A 17137-nucleotide genomic window follows, 5' to 3' on the forward strand; every position below is an offset into this window, starting at 1 on the left:
GGCATCATTGTTATTGCACGTTTTTTAAAGAAAGGTAAATGCTTAAAATGTTTTTTTATTTTATTTATTATTTTCATACAAAGGGCTCACAGAGGCTCACTTCTTCCTCCAACGTCATGTTGACATGTTTTAGCAGATACCGTAGGAATTGTTGCTAATGAATTAATAACTCTGGCTCCGTTCAGTTCAAGTGGTCAGGACAGTGTGCCACCCCGAACCTGAATAAGCTAAATGGAACTCAGCCATCATTAATTTGATTAGTCACACCTGTGCTCCCTGATTGTGACCTGTCAAAACATCTGCCATGAAAGGAAGGGGAAAAAAACAGGGACAAAAGTAGAACACGGTAAATGTACAAAAGAGCCATCGCTGGAATATGACAATTCATGTGCAATGTCTCTAATAAAAAAAATCATGGTTTCTTTTTGTTGAAGTAAAATTAAAAGTACAAATAAAGTCGGTATCATACACACCATGATTTTGCCGCCCACATGCTGGAATAGTGGACTCTATATATAGAACTGCTTGAGAATCGCATTAACAAGTTTTCACCTAGACAGCATGAAGAAATAGGCCTATGTATGTGTATTGTATTTATATATACATACACACGTTAGCAAGAACAGTACGTATATATATATATATATATATATATACCTCTCTCTCTCTCTCTCACTCTGTCTGTCTGTGTGTCTCTCTCTCTCGCTTCCTCCTGCCATTTCTCAAACACACCATCTCTCTTTTCTGTCTTTGTGTGTGTGACGCGGGCAGTCTCCTCCAGCTCGGTGACAATGATGAATGCAGAACATGAAACACATTAATGCAGCAGATTCTGGTCGCTGTCAGCCCTTTCCTCACCGTGTCAAGTTAAACAAACAAGATCAAGCAAAAGCGAATGGTAATTGACCCTCCAGAGATAAGGCCCCTGCCGCTGAAGTGGGAGGTCACCAGAATCTGAAGCCATTCTCAAACCTGAGGTGGACACACACACCCTCTCTCACTCTCACTGAGTAAATGCTCATATCTTATATAATGATGCGAGCCTCTTGTCTGTCTCACAGAGGTAAATTATTATGTGTTATATACTTCCTCTGCACGGCGCTTCATCAGCAATAACCTGTCACTGTAATAAGTGAATTCTACTTGTATGAGACGTCTGAAACCTTAGCGAGGTGTGTTTAAAGTGCTGAGGCTTCTGACAGTTTGATAACACGTTCTAGTGAGACCTAATTAGGAGAGTTTTTGATTTTGAACTTCTGGTCTTAAATACAGAAGCTTGTATATTCACTAAATATCCCTCACTGTAACAAAGTGTAATACTGATGCTATAATTGCATACAATAGAAGGTGGAGGAGGTTTACCACAGTGAAGAAAAACAATGGAAAGAATTTTCTGTTCTGAAGATTTTTGAGTGAGAGTGAGCTTTCTGAGAAATTCAGTGCACGTGATTAGTGTTTCTGTCTGAGCTTTTCAGGATGAGCGCCACTCTTAAATTTGCAGATATTCTGTGTCTGTTCTGTGTCTATTTTCTACTTTACACATAAATCATGTGCTGCGAAATCAAATGTTAAAACGTGTGTTGGCAGCTGTAAATAAGCAGCTCTGCCAAAACACACATTTATATTGTCAGTGTAGTGTTATTTTATTGTTGTCATTGTCAATTTCACTGTGCACTTCTCAGATGTTTCCCCTCACATAAGAGCAAAAAAGGAAAAAGCTGCACAATTTGCTACAAATATGGATGAGATTTGTAAGACTATTGTCAGTCTGTAAGGTACGACGGAGTACTAGGGCCAAGCTGAAAAGAAAAAAATACTTGATCCTTCAACAATTAAGTCGTAGCATTAGGAGAATAAAGTCGTAACATTAGGAGAATAAAGTTGTAACAATAGAAGAATAAAGTCGTAACAATAGGAGAATAAAGTCGTAACATTATGAGAATAAAGTCGTAACATTAGGAGAATAAAGTCGTAACATTAGGAGACTAAAGTCAAATATTAGAGACTAAAGTCGCAACATTAGACTAAAGTCGAACATTAGAGAATAAAGTCGTGAATATTAGGAGAATAAAGTCGTGAACATTAGGGAGACTAAAGTCGTGAATATTAGGAGACTAAAGTTTGAACATTATTAAAGTCGCGAATATTTGCAGAATAAAGTCGCAACATTAGGAGAATAAAGTCGCAACATTAGGAGAATAAAGTTGTGTAAATAATAGGAGAATAAAGTCGTAACATTAGGGAGAATAAAGTCATAACATTAGAGAATAAAATCGCAACATTAGGAGAATAAAGTCGAATTTAACAACATTAGAGAATAAAGTTGTAACATTAGGAGAATAAAGTCGTAACATTAGGAGAATAATGTTGTAACATTATGAGAATAAAGTCGTAACATTAGGAGAATAAAATTGTAACATTAGGAGAATAAAGTTGTAACATTAGGAGAATAAAGTAGTAACATTAGGAGAATATAGTCGAACATTAGGAGAGAATAATGTTGTACATTAGGAGAATAAAGTCGAATATTAGGAGAATAAAGTCATAACATTAGGAGTCTAATGTCATAACATTTAGAACATTAGGAGAATAAAGTCGTAACATTAGGAGAATAAAGTCATAACATTAGGAGTCTAAAGTCGTAACATTAGGAGAATAAAGTCGTAGCATTAGGAGTCTAAAGTTGTAACATTACAAGAATAAAATCGCAACATGAGAATAAAGTCATTACATTAGGAGATTGAAGTTGTAACATTACAAGTATAAAGTCGTAACATTACAAGTATAAAGTCGTAACATTACAAGAATAAAATCGTAACATGAGAATAAAGTCTTAACATTAGAAGGAAAAAATCGTAACATTACAAGAATAAAGTCGTAACATTACAAGAATAAAATTGTAACAGTACAAGAATAAAATCGTAACATGAGAATAAAGTCGTAAATAATGTTGTTATGTTATAGTGCTACCAGAATAAAGTTGTTACATTATAACGTTACGAGAATAAAGTTGTTACGTTATAATGAGAATAAAGCAAAGAAATGCAGAGCAATTCAATTTCAAAATTAAATTTAACAATCAAGGAATATTAAGACTTTATTGTCAAAAGATTAGAGTTTTTTTCTTTGGTGTTCGGCCCTAATATTAAGTTGAAAAAGAAACATTTTCCATTGTCAGAAAAAGAACCAAAACGAGTTTGATGGCTGTAAGAATTTTGATGACACAAAGTTATTAAATCAACAGGTTTGGTCAAACCTTTTAGATACATTATGTTCATTTTGTGTCATGCATTTTTAAAGGAAGTTAGTGGCACGAACCAAATATCGAAAAATTTAAACTGACTAAATTTCATTTGGAGCAAAGTGTTGTTGTTTGGGTGAACAGGCCCTTTAATTGGATTGGACTTTAAGGTGAGATTATACAGTAGCTTTCTGCACTCACTGGCATCAGAATGTGTGCATTATTCCTCCCAAACTGGCCTCTAAATGCTTGATATTTATTAGATGAATCCAGTCGCTGCTGAATGAGATACAAATCAACATTAAGTGTGTTTAAATATCCTGTAGTATAGGTGCACGTGATTGGTTCTAAGAAATGTTATCGTCTGCCGTTTTATTAAGCTGAATGGGTTGTTGTATTTGACGCTGGCTTTTAATTTCTGTATCTGTCCGTGCAGTTGGTGTTTTTATTGCTATTAATTTATTGCTCGGGTTTCGTCTGCTTGGCCACTTGCATTTATAGAGTAATAAGGGAATGTATTTAATGTGCCCTGCTTTCGGTTGCAGTTTGAATTGTTAGCATGAATCAAGGGGGTTGATTAAACCGTACTGTCCCAGGCTTTTAAGTGTGCTTAATTTCACACAATCTATAAATAAAGCAATTATTTTGTTATGCATACTGTCAAAGTCGGGGCCTCGTGTGTTTGGCTCGACTGTGACAATTGTATATGAATGCTCTTTGAAAGACTTATTGTGCAACTCTGGTTCCCGTCTGGTTAATCCACCTCTAATGTTGACTGTGGATGCTTTCATTGAGGAACCAGTGTCGGGTTGTTTTTGTATTTACACAAGCTGAAATTATGGGGGAATTGTATTTTGAATGTTGTTATGAAGCGGTTAAAGCCAGGGGGTTCTAATGCATATTTTTGTTGGGCTTAATCTACAGATTGTTGTGTCTGGCCACGCGGGAATTATGCAATAGAAACTCCTCAAAAGAGCATAAACAGGGACTTTCTGGAGACTGAGAGTGTGTGGGAGGGCTTATCCGAGCGTCTGCTGCCAGTTCCAGCACTGGAGGATACTGCATGTTAAATGGATTCATGCTTTTATTTATAATCTTCATTCTCTCTCTCTCTCGCTCTTTCTCTCGTGCACTTGGGCAGAGTCTTGATCCTGACCAAAGCAAAAATAAAGTAAGCTGCTCTGATCACTTTTTACCCCAAATGTGTCTTTGGGAAAAGATTCTAGTCGCCACTTTTTTTACTTTTTCTCCTCTCAATTTGTCTACTATGAATTGATTTATTTTTTTAGTCAAACACATAAGGACACACGGCTGCTAACACAATGACATTTGGCTTCAAAATTGCTCTGAAAAAAAACCTCCTTTGTGTACACATTGAAATGGCAATGTGTATAATCATGCATGCTGAAGGACCTAAATGCATTGTAATTAGAAAATAATGGGCTACTGTTCATGGATGGGCGGTTTCTACTTAACATTTTCCCTCATAGCAAATGGGCTAAAGTCAAAAGCAACCTGGACAGAGGCGGTCAGACTCCAGTATAAAAGTTGATCTAGCCTGTTAAAGGAGAGGGACTGTGCACACAGAGGTGTAATGGCCATGCTGCCTCTATTAAGGCTAACAGCTCCCATCTCCTTCAAGGCGGTCATTTAGTAGTGCTGCTCATTCAGCCTAATCAATGGTTGAAACCGCAGCGAACCATTAAATAAAAAAAGAGGCCAGAGATGAGGTGCTTCTGATTGGGGTTAATTGGATGTAATTGGAATTTATACTGTACAGTGGACGACTCATTAAGAACACATTTAAAAATAATGTCATCTGAGCTCAGGTCATTTAACCATTTTTGCACTGAAAAAGTATGAAGCAAAAAAAAAAAAAGCTGGTGTAGCTGGTGTTACTTTCCATGAATGTGTGTGTACAGCACCAAATGTCACCAACAGAGTTCATGCTGGACCAGGTTTCATCAAGGAAACCAATTTGATTTATTTACAGTTTCCTGACATCAAGACCAGAGAGCCACACTGAAACTGCCGTCCCATACACACACACACATCACGTCAAGTCATGAGATTCAATGCATGCTTTGGATAAAAGCGTCTGCTAAATGACATGTAATGTAATGTTTCTTTGTTTTGTTTGTTTGTTTGTTTCATCTTTATGTCTTTTAATTTCTATGACGATAATAATAATAAACGTTATTTGTATAGCACATTTTATACAAGGAAAATAACATATAAGAAGAAAAGAGATGCAAATACAACAATGAAACACAACATGGAAAGTTAAAAACCCTGTTTTAACTTTGAAAGAAAAAAAAGATGCAAATAAAACAGTAAAATACAACACATGGTGGAATAAATTAGGAAGAGGCTGGAGTCAACAGGTTAAAACACTGTTGTACTAAATGTACTAAAAATGCAAATAAGACACAACACAGGGTGGAATAAAAAGGAGCTAGTTGAAGTAAAAAGAAGTTTTAAGTCGTCTTTTAAAAAAAATATCTAGTGAGCTGGCTATGTTCCACATTGTTCTCTTTACACTACTAATATTTGTATGCAATTTTTAAAAATATGCAATTTTTAAAATATTCTCTCCTGTTATGAACCAAACACCAAACCAATTACACGTGATCACACATAAAGTCTCTCCAAGTGGCTTTTAGAAACTGCAAAGACACTTAATAAATGTTAATAATACAATATAATGGAGTTGTCTCAAGATGATTTTCTGTCAGCAATCCATGCTCCCACTGTGAGCAACAATAAGTGAACGATAATATTGCAACGTAATAATAAACATTAAAAAGGTCCCCATATTGGTCTATATCATGGCGCTTAAACCAAAATGTGTTACATTGTGGACTTGAAGTAAAGTCGTGTGAAACTATACCGTACGTTTGATCATTTCTATTGAATTGCTGAATGTGTTTTTATTCTGTCCATAGATGGGAGCATCCTGTGTTGGACAGCTTCTTGAAGCCCTGTGCCATGAGACGAGCTCAGACGGATGGATTTCTACACTAATCCGTTTGATGTAAGTGAATTTAGGTTCTAATTCAAGGGCTTGCACTGTATAACAAGCCAGAATCAGCAACACACGGTCCATAAATTCAAGAGGAGAGAGAGACAGAGTGTGGGATGAGAGAAGGGGGTAGAAGAATATGGTGTTTAACTGGAAGGCAGTATGTTTTATCAGTCACTGGCACCATTTAGCTGACAAAAATGAGCAGACCCAGCTCTGGGAATAGGGCCTAGGCACCGGGTGTTCACCAAATCCTCACAAGAAGAATATCAGCACTTCTCACATGCTGCTGCCTGATATCCACTGCTGTAGCTGAAAACTATCTCCATTGTCCAGTTTGATTGCCTGAATCAAACTGATTTACTGCAAATCCATCTGAGCTTTGATAAATCTATTACAGTTTCATTTCGCTGATTTCATTAACGTGAATAAAACCAGCCATGCTTTCTGCATAACTGCCTTTTAATGGCTTGGCCCTGTCACCTGCCTCAGTATTAATCCCTCTGACTTATTGCTCCGCAGAGGGAATGAGTAATGGGTATTTGAATGTGATCAGCACAGTACAATGCAATTAAGGAACCAGTACTGTTCTGTGCCTTTAATCCTGAACTAATTTGAATTGCAGTTTGATAGCACTGTGAATCCTGCATAATTATGTAGGGTGCATATTAAACTCTGTGACAAACCGAAGAGGCCTTTAACTAGCCCTGCCATGAGAAGAGCAGCCAGGGGAGCCACATTGAGGTAGCCGGCCACAGCTCTTTGGAAGTCTCAATTACCACCATCTTGGCTGACAGGTGAAAGCTTTCCGGGGGGTAGGTGGGGGTTTGGGGCATCCTGTGAAAATGGTTGACACTGATGTCTCTCTCTCTTTTTGTCCCCAACCTCAACAATTATGTACAAGTGTCATTTTAGCCTCAGAGAACAGATACAGCAAGTGTAAATCTGAAAGAGTTCAGGTGAGGAGACGGTATACTCTTCATCAGCGCTGTTTCTGCTGCCTGTCTCTAAATAGTTTAATTATAAGTGTAAATATGACAAAAGCATTGTGGATGCTGGAATTACTGATACAGTGAGGATTTCCATTAAACGATAACATACCACATTATCTTTCAATGCCAAACCTCAATTTACAGTAGATATGATATAAACTAATAAGAAAAATACGACAAGGTCAAGTGTTGCTGTTGTTCTTTTTTTTTCTTTTTTTAAACATGTGTACCAGACATTTAAATCATACTTGGCCAAAGATAAAATAAGATATGAAAACTAAGATCCATTACACATTCCTGGTGAATTTGTATCACATTACTGTTTTTAAATGACCTTATCACTTAAATAGGTGTACATAAATATTATAAGAATGCTTCTTTCCAGCATTGTCATGCAGAATAATGGCTAATGTGTATTATATTACTGGTGTTTTGAAAAAGGGAAAACAATATGACATGCAGTGTCACCTTAAACTCTAATGCCACTTTTACTCTTACACATTTGAACCTCATGTCATTTCCTGACGGATACAAAGCACTTTTCAAACAATTCTAAAAATTATTTTTTTTTTTTTTAAATTATTTTTAATTTTTAATGAATTCATGTGTTCGTGTACGTGTTAGTGGGTGTTCAGATTCCCAGCCCTGTGATTTGTATGTCATGGTAAAACATGGGAGGCACACAATGACACTAATACAGTGTCATGTTTTTAAAAGAGCACAAAATGTGACTGACGACAATAGAAAAAAAATCAGGAGTTCCACTGTGCCATGTACCATGTGTGGCCTGACTTAGGCGTATTTCACACTGCCTTAAAATATTCTGAACAGTGAGCTGTTCTGCTTCACACAAGATTGAACCACACAGTATTGAAAAGGAGGGATGATGCGAGGAGTGAGAAAGAGATGTAGAGACAGAGGAGAGAAAAAGAAGAAGAGGAAGACACAGAGAGGGGGCTGCTGGCTAAATTAAGCCATTGTGACTCAAAATCCTCCTTTAATAAGGTTCATGCTGTCTACAACTTCATCATTTTCTCCTGAATGATAATTACTTTATTCAATCATGTTCAAGGTTTTAGTGAAAGCTAGCATTGATTGATTAACTTCAATTACCATGCTTGCATTTGCATAGATAAAAACTGCTTTTCAATTTGTGAGTGGCACGCGGGTGGAAACCCTGCCTTGATATTTGCATTTCAATGTGAACGGTGAAGGATAAAGGTGGGAGTGGGGTCTGATCACTGCTAAGCCCTTTCTGGTCGGCTGCGCCAGCATCTATTTTTCCATAAACACCCTTTGTTATGATGTTGGTTTGTTCCCTCCATGCAGAGAGAGCCAGCAGAGAAGCTCTGTTTGCAGGCTGGCTTGACGGCTCTGTTGGGGGATTAGGCTGCGTTGCACTACAACTCAGTGGAGAGCTTAGGTGAGCTCAGGCTGCAGCAGTGCACCGCTCTCACAACAGTGAGCAGATGAATGGACAACTGTTGGGGAAATTTCACACTCCAAGGAATTGTATGTGGCCATACTATACGAGCTAATGAAGATGCACATGTGTACAGAGCAGAGAGGCAGCGGGAGATAATTACAATCATCACGTCTATATCAGTCTTCATTAACCAGAGTGAAAAGCACATATAAAGCCACACAATTTATCCTGACACATGTCTACTGTTTTTAATTATTATTATTATTACTATTACTATTATTATTTCAGTTCCCTCAACTTGTGTCGAGCACATATCATTTACATGTAACAAACTTTCCTTTCTCTCCCTCCTTCTCTGTCTCTCGTCGTGCGGATTTCTTTTTTACTTCTTAAGTTATAATGGAAAAACCAACAGATACTTGTAATTGCATCATTGTAATTGGAAGGTAGGAGCCCTATAGTGTGAAAAAAAAAAAAGATCACTGAGACCTAAAAAAGAAAATAATGAGAGGAGGTGGTTTCATAATGTATATGATTCCAATTTCTGCTCCCATCCACACTTGCAGGTATACACTGTACTATACTATAAGTGAAATCACAGCTGTGCCACTTATGCACGAGTATTGGGATTACTGTCACCTTTGTCTGCATATTTTCTTTGATTAATGTCACCCAAATGCTGTGTGTTCCAATTGAGAACCCGGTTCATTTGCATGATTTTTTGTACATGGTGCAAATTTGGGGATAAATTAGTCAGTCTCCCATCTTTGTCGGCGTGGCACTGAGTGATTTTTTTTTTTTTCTTAACTGAAGGAAAGGAGTCTCAGAGAGCAATGCTCTCTGAGAATTACACCTGTGAGATATGCTAATCATTAACACAGCCATAATGACCTTATTTACCTTCATATAAAAGACAGAAATTAGCATTACGTGCCCTAAATGAACACGGAGTTAATAATCAAGGCACTTACTATTACCCCTTATTTGTTAACTGGAGAGGTTAAAAGGCACCTTCAATATGTTTAGTTGCAAGCAACCGCGAGTCAACGTCTTTAAAACACATTATAATACATCTCCTATTAATGCCTTGGAGGGGAATTCCCAGATGGTGGGCTATGATTAGGTAGTTCACTTAGCTGTTTAGAAATGAGCATCTGGAAACACAGGTTGAATTAACACCACTGGGTCCTTCATTCTCTCCAAATGAGTGTCATTCAATTAATCTAATTATTAGGCATGCGAAAACTGAAGGACTAATAGATTCTTATTATAGCGTCATTACCGTCTCTTACTCACAAGTGCTTACATTTCTGAACACTCTCACATGTGCTCGGCGCCAAATGAAACCGCCTCCAGCTTCTCTCCAAAGCTTCAGCCCACAAGTTTTTTAAAAACCGACAAACTTGGTTACTTTTTTAAAGGCTCTCATTTGCATTTTGCTTTCTACTGTGCCGCCAGTTTCAGTTGTTCCCATTCTAGGTCCTTTTGGATGCAGGACCCGTGCTGGTTTTCCTTTTTTTTTTTATGTAATCAGGGGCTGATTTAGATGTGGAACACCAGCTGAATGAAATTAGATATCTAGTAGAACTGAAAACAAGCACCACAGCAGAACCGAGGGCCACTTAATTATAACACTGTAAAATGCACCTCGGAGGCATCATTAGCAGAAAATACTCAGATATACTGCTTTGGACAAATTAATTGTATGGCTTTGAACATTCAGAGAATCTCAAACTCTTAAAGCAATTAGAAGTGGGAAAAGTGACAATCAGAGGAGATGAGTGCTATTTCAGAACAACTTAGCCGGGTCTTCTCTGGGACTCCTGTGGCTACTTCTGCTACATTTGTTGCAAACAATACGCGCTTGATCTACTGGATTTTGAAGATGTCGTCCTCCTGTCACTTCACACTATCCGGCGTAATGGACAGGCGGAATAGATGATCGGTGCCAGCTCCTTGTCATCCACCTCCTTTCACATGGATCATGTGATGCAAGCCTAAAGTGGACCGTGTTGTGTGTCTCTCTCTGTGTCCCCCCTCCACCCCCCACCCCTCTCCTCCCCTCTGGAGCCCCTGCTGCCCGGAAGGACCCTCTCCCCAGGCTGGAGTGGCTCCTGCTGGGATTACTGAGCTGCTGGCGAGGGTGGGAGGGACGGAGGGAAGGAGGGGAGGAAGGGGTTACACAGACCTGGAGAACATTGTCAACAGTCCCCAACCTCCCCCATCACCTTCCACCCCATCCTCCATCGCTGCTTACCCTCCCCCACGTATAGACAGACTCTCAGCTGTATGTGTGTGTACTGTATGTGTGTGTGTGCTTGTCATTTGTCTCCATATGGGCTGCTCTGGTGGATGCATGTGTCATAGAGGAAGAAAGAGAAGACAGCGCTGGTGTTTCACGTTGGCCCGCTTACATGGTGGTATATGAATGTTTGAATGTGTGCGAGTGAACGGCAGAGTAAGTAAACATGTCCGAGGAAAGGATTAACCTCATGAGCTGAAACATCGGGTGAAGACAGCGACAATAAATGTCAAATACAGCACCAAGACAATCATACAGGAGATTCATGGTGATGAATTTTTAACATGTGGATTTAATCACCGGCCCGTTAGAATAAACCACCTCAGTTTACATGACTTTTGCATCTGGAATCAGTATCCAAAGAACAGCGCCGGTCTCTCCCCTCTCTTTCCAACTCCCTGTCAATTTATTTTCCCCTTTTTTTTTTTTTTAAATTTATTATCTTTTTTTACTATTCACCTAAACACACTCCGGCCGCCCTCAACAAGCCCTCTGCCGGGGAGACTCTCCAGCCCTGGCTGAGTCCATAATGAAAAAAAAAAAAAACCCAGGCAACTTAATTCACAAAGAGGAGATACCAATTTCGTCTCAGCAAGAGATATATCAAGGACGTTAAACAAAGCAAACAGCGGCATTGAATTCTGATGGCACAAAGCTAAGCCTTCAATTTGAGCCTCCTCTCAGAAGAAAGCAGAAGTTAGCTTAAAATATTCTCCCGACAGAAAAGAGAGCATATTGTGTTATCACGAGAGTCTGTTTACCTAGTGAATCTACATATGGCTATCTAATATCTTTGTGCCATTGAGCAGGTTGGAGGCTGGAGTCCCAGGGGTTTCAAGGCTCGGATTATGCGTGCCGGGGGTTGAACTATTGCCCCAGTGTGATTGAAAGACCTCCACCAGCTTAGACCCTGTTTATTGTACATTTGCATTGCTCAGTTCCACAAGGTTGCTGGGATCTATCAGTGGCCAGGCAGCTCATATCTGAGCTGCTATAACTGGTTTTCTGTTGGATCCCACACACACACACACACACACACACACACCCCAACCCTCATGCCTTCCAGCCAGCAGGAGAGGCTCAGGCTATATAAGCAATCATTTAGTCTGATTGACCAGGATGGGCTCTGATCAATATCTTCACACCAGGCCCCTGCATGGTGAGGGAAAACAAATCAAATGTTTGTGTATTTTAACTCTCTCTTTACGCTGGTATCCAGGATTACACGTGACAACACTCCTTTGTGGCGTCATGAATAGGATATTATGACATAATAATCTGAGATATGAAGAGACAACTTTTACACGTGTCAATCAGTGGCACTCAGAATTGTCTTTCGCCACACAGAAGAGCAGATCTATTAACAAAGTTAATTGCATTTGGATCCATGCCCTAAAGTGGTCAACTCTGCAATTTCACAAATTCATCCTGGTGAAAGGTTGACCTTAAGAAATGTAATTACACACACACACACACACACCTGAGTTACTCAAGAACCTCACGAGGTCGACAAAACGTTTACTGGTGAATAAGGTATAATTACCAGGAAACAATTAGTCCATTGTCATGGCAGTTGGCGAAAGAGTTCTTCTGATTTACGTAAAAACGCTTGATTATGGAAACACTGTCTCTAAATCACATGCTGCCACCACTCGAGCAAGAACAAAGCAAGTGCGATTTGTTAAGTTGTGTTTTTTTAAAACGTAGGTTTTTGTAAATTGAGTTATGAAAGTCTGTGAGAAGCACAATGCCACGTGTGTGTGTGTGTGTGTGGTGTTTTTCTTTTAAGGTATACAGTGGGGTGCAGCATTAGTTCTACATGACCACGTGGAATTAAGTGGTTTAGAGAAACCTGGTATAAACACAAATCATTTATGAATTTTAATGGGCCCGCCCATGCCTCATAACTATGCATGACTTCATACTTTCATAATTGACAGGAAATATGAACTAGGCCAGGGGTCACCTATTAGAATGGCTTTTCATTTATTTTTTTGACAGCCCAATACACAAATGCAGGGTGGGTTTCTGGAAGCATATTCATGTAGTGCACACAGGAAACCTTTTCTGGTGAGATCCAGCGAGCAATCCCCTGAGGCCAGGACCACCTCTCTTATAATTATACAGTACCACTCCTTATACCAGTGGACTAGATCTCCCCGAGAGTTTTACAATGTCTGAGCTGTTCAATTTGTCCATGATAGTATAACACACACACACACACAGAGCACATACGTACATTTTAATGATTAAGAAGGAAAGTCGTTCACACGCGACGGTGCTGTGTTGACAGGTCTGTTGTGCACAGTTACGTCACCACCACTCAGTTAAGTTGAACATAGAGGCTGAGTATATATAGAGTGTTGCCGTTTGCTGGAGTTCAGCTGAAGGTCAGGATGCCCCTCCCATCTTCAACACCTACCCTTACCAGTTCTGTGGCAGAGAGGTGTTCATATACAATAGAACAATATGCAGTGGGACGCAGAGGAATGTGGGCCCCATCAACCCCCTTTTTTGCACAAGCTAAAACTCATTGTATTCCTAAGATGTAAATCTACACCTCTGGGCTATAAAAGTGCGACAAAGAGGGTTCTTGACTGAGTAAATTAACATTCATCCCACTCGCAATTAAGCGGACAGACTGACATTGTAGCTCCTACATCACAGCAACACTGGGGGCTTTGTTGACATGGCGTCTGGACGGAGGAAAAACCAGAGGAAAATATTTTGAACTGAGTCATCGACTGGACATTGGTATCTGGAGACGGAGCACAAAACAAGACGCTTTAAAGAAGCAGCACAAACAATTTCAGCTCTCTCTCTCTCGCACGTTGACCATTACCGGCATCATCCGCGCCACCAAAAGTAACAGAAAGTGTCGACTCCACTTTGTTATTTCACTGGACTCTGTCGACCAATTATGGGCCGCACATCAAATGAGCACGTGTGTCCACCACACTTGGACCTGAATGAAAACGCTCGGTGCAGTAGCTCACAAAAGGAAGACCCGAAAGAAGACACGTCTTCACATCAAGTTCTTAAAAGACAAAAGACAAAAAATAATCATTAAATGATTTCTTACAAAAACGTCGCCTCTTAGCAAGTTTTAAAAACACACACCAGTTAACAAAAACACTACAGTGAAAGCATGAATACATTATCATCTGCTGCTTTTAATCCCAGATAGTTACAGTAGTGGCATGTTTTGGTAAAAGGATATCATTAATCATGGGTATAATCAGATGACATCAGGTCATGGCCCACTAAGTGTGTTTTCCTCATTATGGTAATATGGAGGAGAGGGGTATGTTTCCGCTCCTTCTTTTTTTTCTCTCCTTTTTACTTTGACACTTATTTTCATGACAGCCGACTCCTGATGGAGGAAGAGACAGATCTGGAGCTTGGACACACAAGGGCCCATCTCTCTCAATTAAAATAATCTGATAAATGGCAACTAAATTCTGCAAGAATAAAAAAAGGAAATGTCAGATTTATGGCTACAGTTGTTACTGCAGATGGAGAAACAACATGTACGTAACTATCTGTAATATTTATGACTTCTGAGTAAGTCAATTTAAACAAGAGTGCTGTGGTTTTGTGATTTTCATTTAAGTCACCAAAAAACTTCAGTTCATGAAGAGACCGGATGCATGTCTGTGGCAGCAGAAAATAAACCCCGAGGCTATTTACTGTCTCCTTGATATATGAAGTTTGTGGTTTTGATTGTGTGTGATTATGTTCTGCAAGAATGACCTTTAGTGGCAACCATATTGTAATATAATGAGGATGTGTCAGTCGGCGCGAGTACAGTGATGAGACGAGGCCAGGCAAGCGGAGTTTAGAGCATCGATCCACTGGCACCGCGAGTGTAGAGGAGAATCTGAAACATTTCCAACGCCTTCCGTTCCCAATATACAGGTGGATATGAGATCTCATTGAGCTGCTCGGAGGCACTTGAGGCAGTCTGAGCCGTCAAGCACAATGAGAAACACGACAGAGGTAAACGGACCCTCCTGTCTGTGATTAATGATGAGCAATACATCTGCCTGTTTTTGCCCTGAATCATACCCAGTCATAGAAAGGACATCAAAATAAAGTGTGTACTCCAAAGAAAATAAATAAAATCTTCTTTATTTATTAGTTTCCTCAGTAAAACACATACATGTATGGCATATTTTATTAATAGGTGTAACTCAGATTATGGCAATATTATATCACACTAATGATGATTAATGTGGAAAAGATAAAAGCAGTTGGAGCGGAGGTGAAAGGAGAGGTAGTTTGGATTGATATGGTGATGGATCCTCTTACCTCTACCTTCTCATTAACTCTGAAATGGGTAATATGACCTGGGAGAGATTTTCTCCTCCTACTTCAGCCCTAACACTGAGTCTCTAAGCCCTGCCTGGTAAGCCCCATCTCATAAAGCACAATTAAGTGGGCCAATCACACCGGCACTAGTGCCTTAATTCCATAATTAACCAAAATACATCATCAGCAATGAATCAGCCCCATGGATTTCAATCATAATCACAGTCAATCATAATGTTGTAATTTGCTGTGACTTTTTCTTCAAGGACTACTTGGTATGATTTGGTCTAATAGGATTTAAAATCAATATGTTTTTTACAAAAAGTCAGGTTAGGGGTAAGAAAAAAAAAGAAAAACACCAAAACTACACAAGTAACAAATCTGATTCAACGTGAATCTGTGGTTGAATGTGATTTGAGTATGTAGTGAATAGTTTATCTCTTGGGTCTGAGCCATAACTATGGAAGCAGAGCACCAGTGAAACATTAATCACCAAAGTATTATGGCTCATATCCTTGGACAGCACATTAATTCAGGTGGCTATTAGGCTGCCTCGCAGCCAACCTTCGAAAAAGGTCCACATTGAAATTCAGTTGACAGTGTACAGTGCGCAGAAAGCTAACTATGGTGTTACTGCCTCCCAAATATAAGCAAAACAAATTGCAGATATGAATATAACTAGCATGCGAGTATATTTATTGGAGCAGTTGCTGCAACATTACGTGAACAGTGGACTTTAGTAGGCAGTCGGTGTAATCACTGTGGACTGTGGCACAACAGCCTTCCCGGCATTCCATGTCAGTAGAGACAGACACTCTACCTGTAAATGGAAAATAAGAAAAAAGTCTGAAGAAACACCAATTAGAAAGGCTCTCTTTGCTGTACTCCCTCAGAAAAGCCAGGCTCCACTAAAGGTCAGCCTGAAATTTGAATGACAGGGCCAAAGTCTTTTACTCATAATTTTTGTGTTTGCAATAGATTTTGGAGCAATTCACAGCCTTAAAGGCCTTAAGTGGAACAGCAATTAATTGTAATGAATAATCTGACAAATCTGGTTGACATATGGCCGCTAATACTCCTCCTTTCTAGAGGGAGCAGTGGAAGGATTAGATTACCTCAAATGAAATCTGGGAGCGCTGTGCCATCTGCATGTACAGGGGAAGGCAGTGCGCGTAAAACAGGACGTGGGTGGAACTGGGGTCTGCTCGCTGCCGCTCCAGTTCCCCCCCAACCTCACCAGCAACTGATCTGGGAATAGGGCTTGTTTTTTTTCTCCCCTCGTCTTATTGAACCAGCTGCCTCTCATGAAGTAAAACGCAATAATGCCGCGGCATTGCCAAAATCGAACACACTGAGGAAAGTAAACAAACATGACAGAAGTGATAAGTGCTGTGCAAACATATAAACAACACCACAATGTTGAGGCCCCATCTGAGCGCAGGGGGAAGCCATAACTTTATTAAAAGCATTTAAAAGCGTGATGAATTACCATGCCGCGCAGAGCTTCACATCTGCTCAATTTTATTTGTGTAGATCTATACTAAGTATCCTGTGGCTGTAGGACAAGAGAGATGAATGTAGTGAGTCGCCATTTTGACAACGGGAATTAGCTGCGAAAAGCCTAATACAAGGGCAATGGAGCAGAATTATTTACCGACGTGGATACGGCAAAAAATACTGTCGCCAGTGTCCTGCAATCAAACTTAACACAGGACGTCTCCAATCAATGTGGTTAGAAAATGGATTGTGCATGAAGTTGTATTTGGTTGAGTATAATTTAATCTCAGTACAGTGTTGTGCTGTTTAATTGTGTATCTCACTTTATTAAGTCCACCTGTTCAGT

Source organism: Solea senegalensis, unplaced genomic scaffold (genome assembly GCF_019176455.1).
Source record: "Solea senegalensis isolate Sse05_10M unplaced genomic scaffold, IFAPA_SoseM_1 scf7180000013901, whole genome shotgun sequence".
NCBI classification, from domain to species: domain Eukaryota; kingdom Metazoa; phylum Chordata; class Actinopteri; order Pleuronectiformes; family Soleidae; genus Solea; species Solea senegalensis.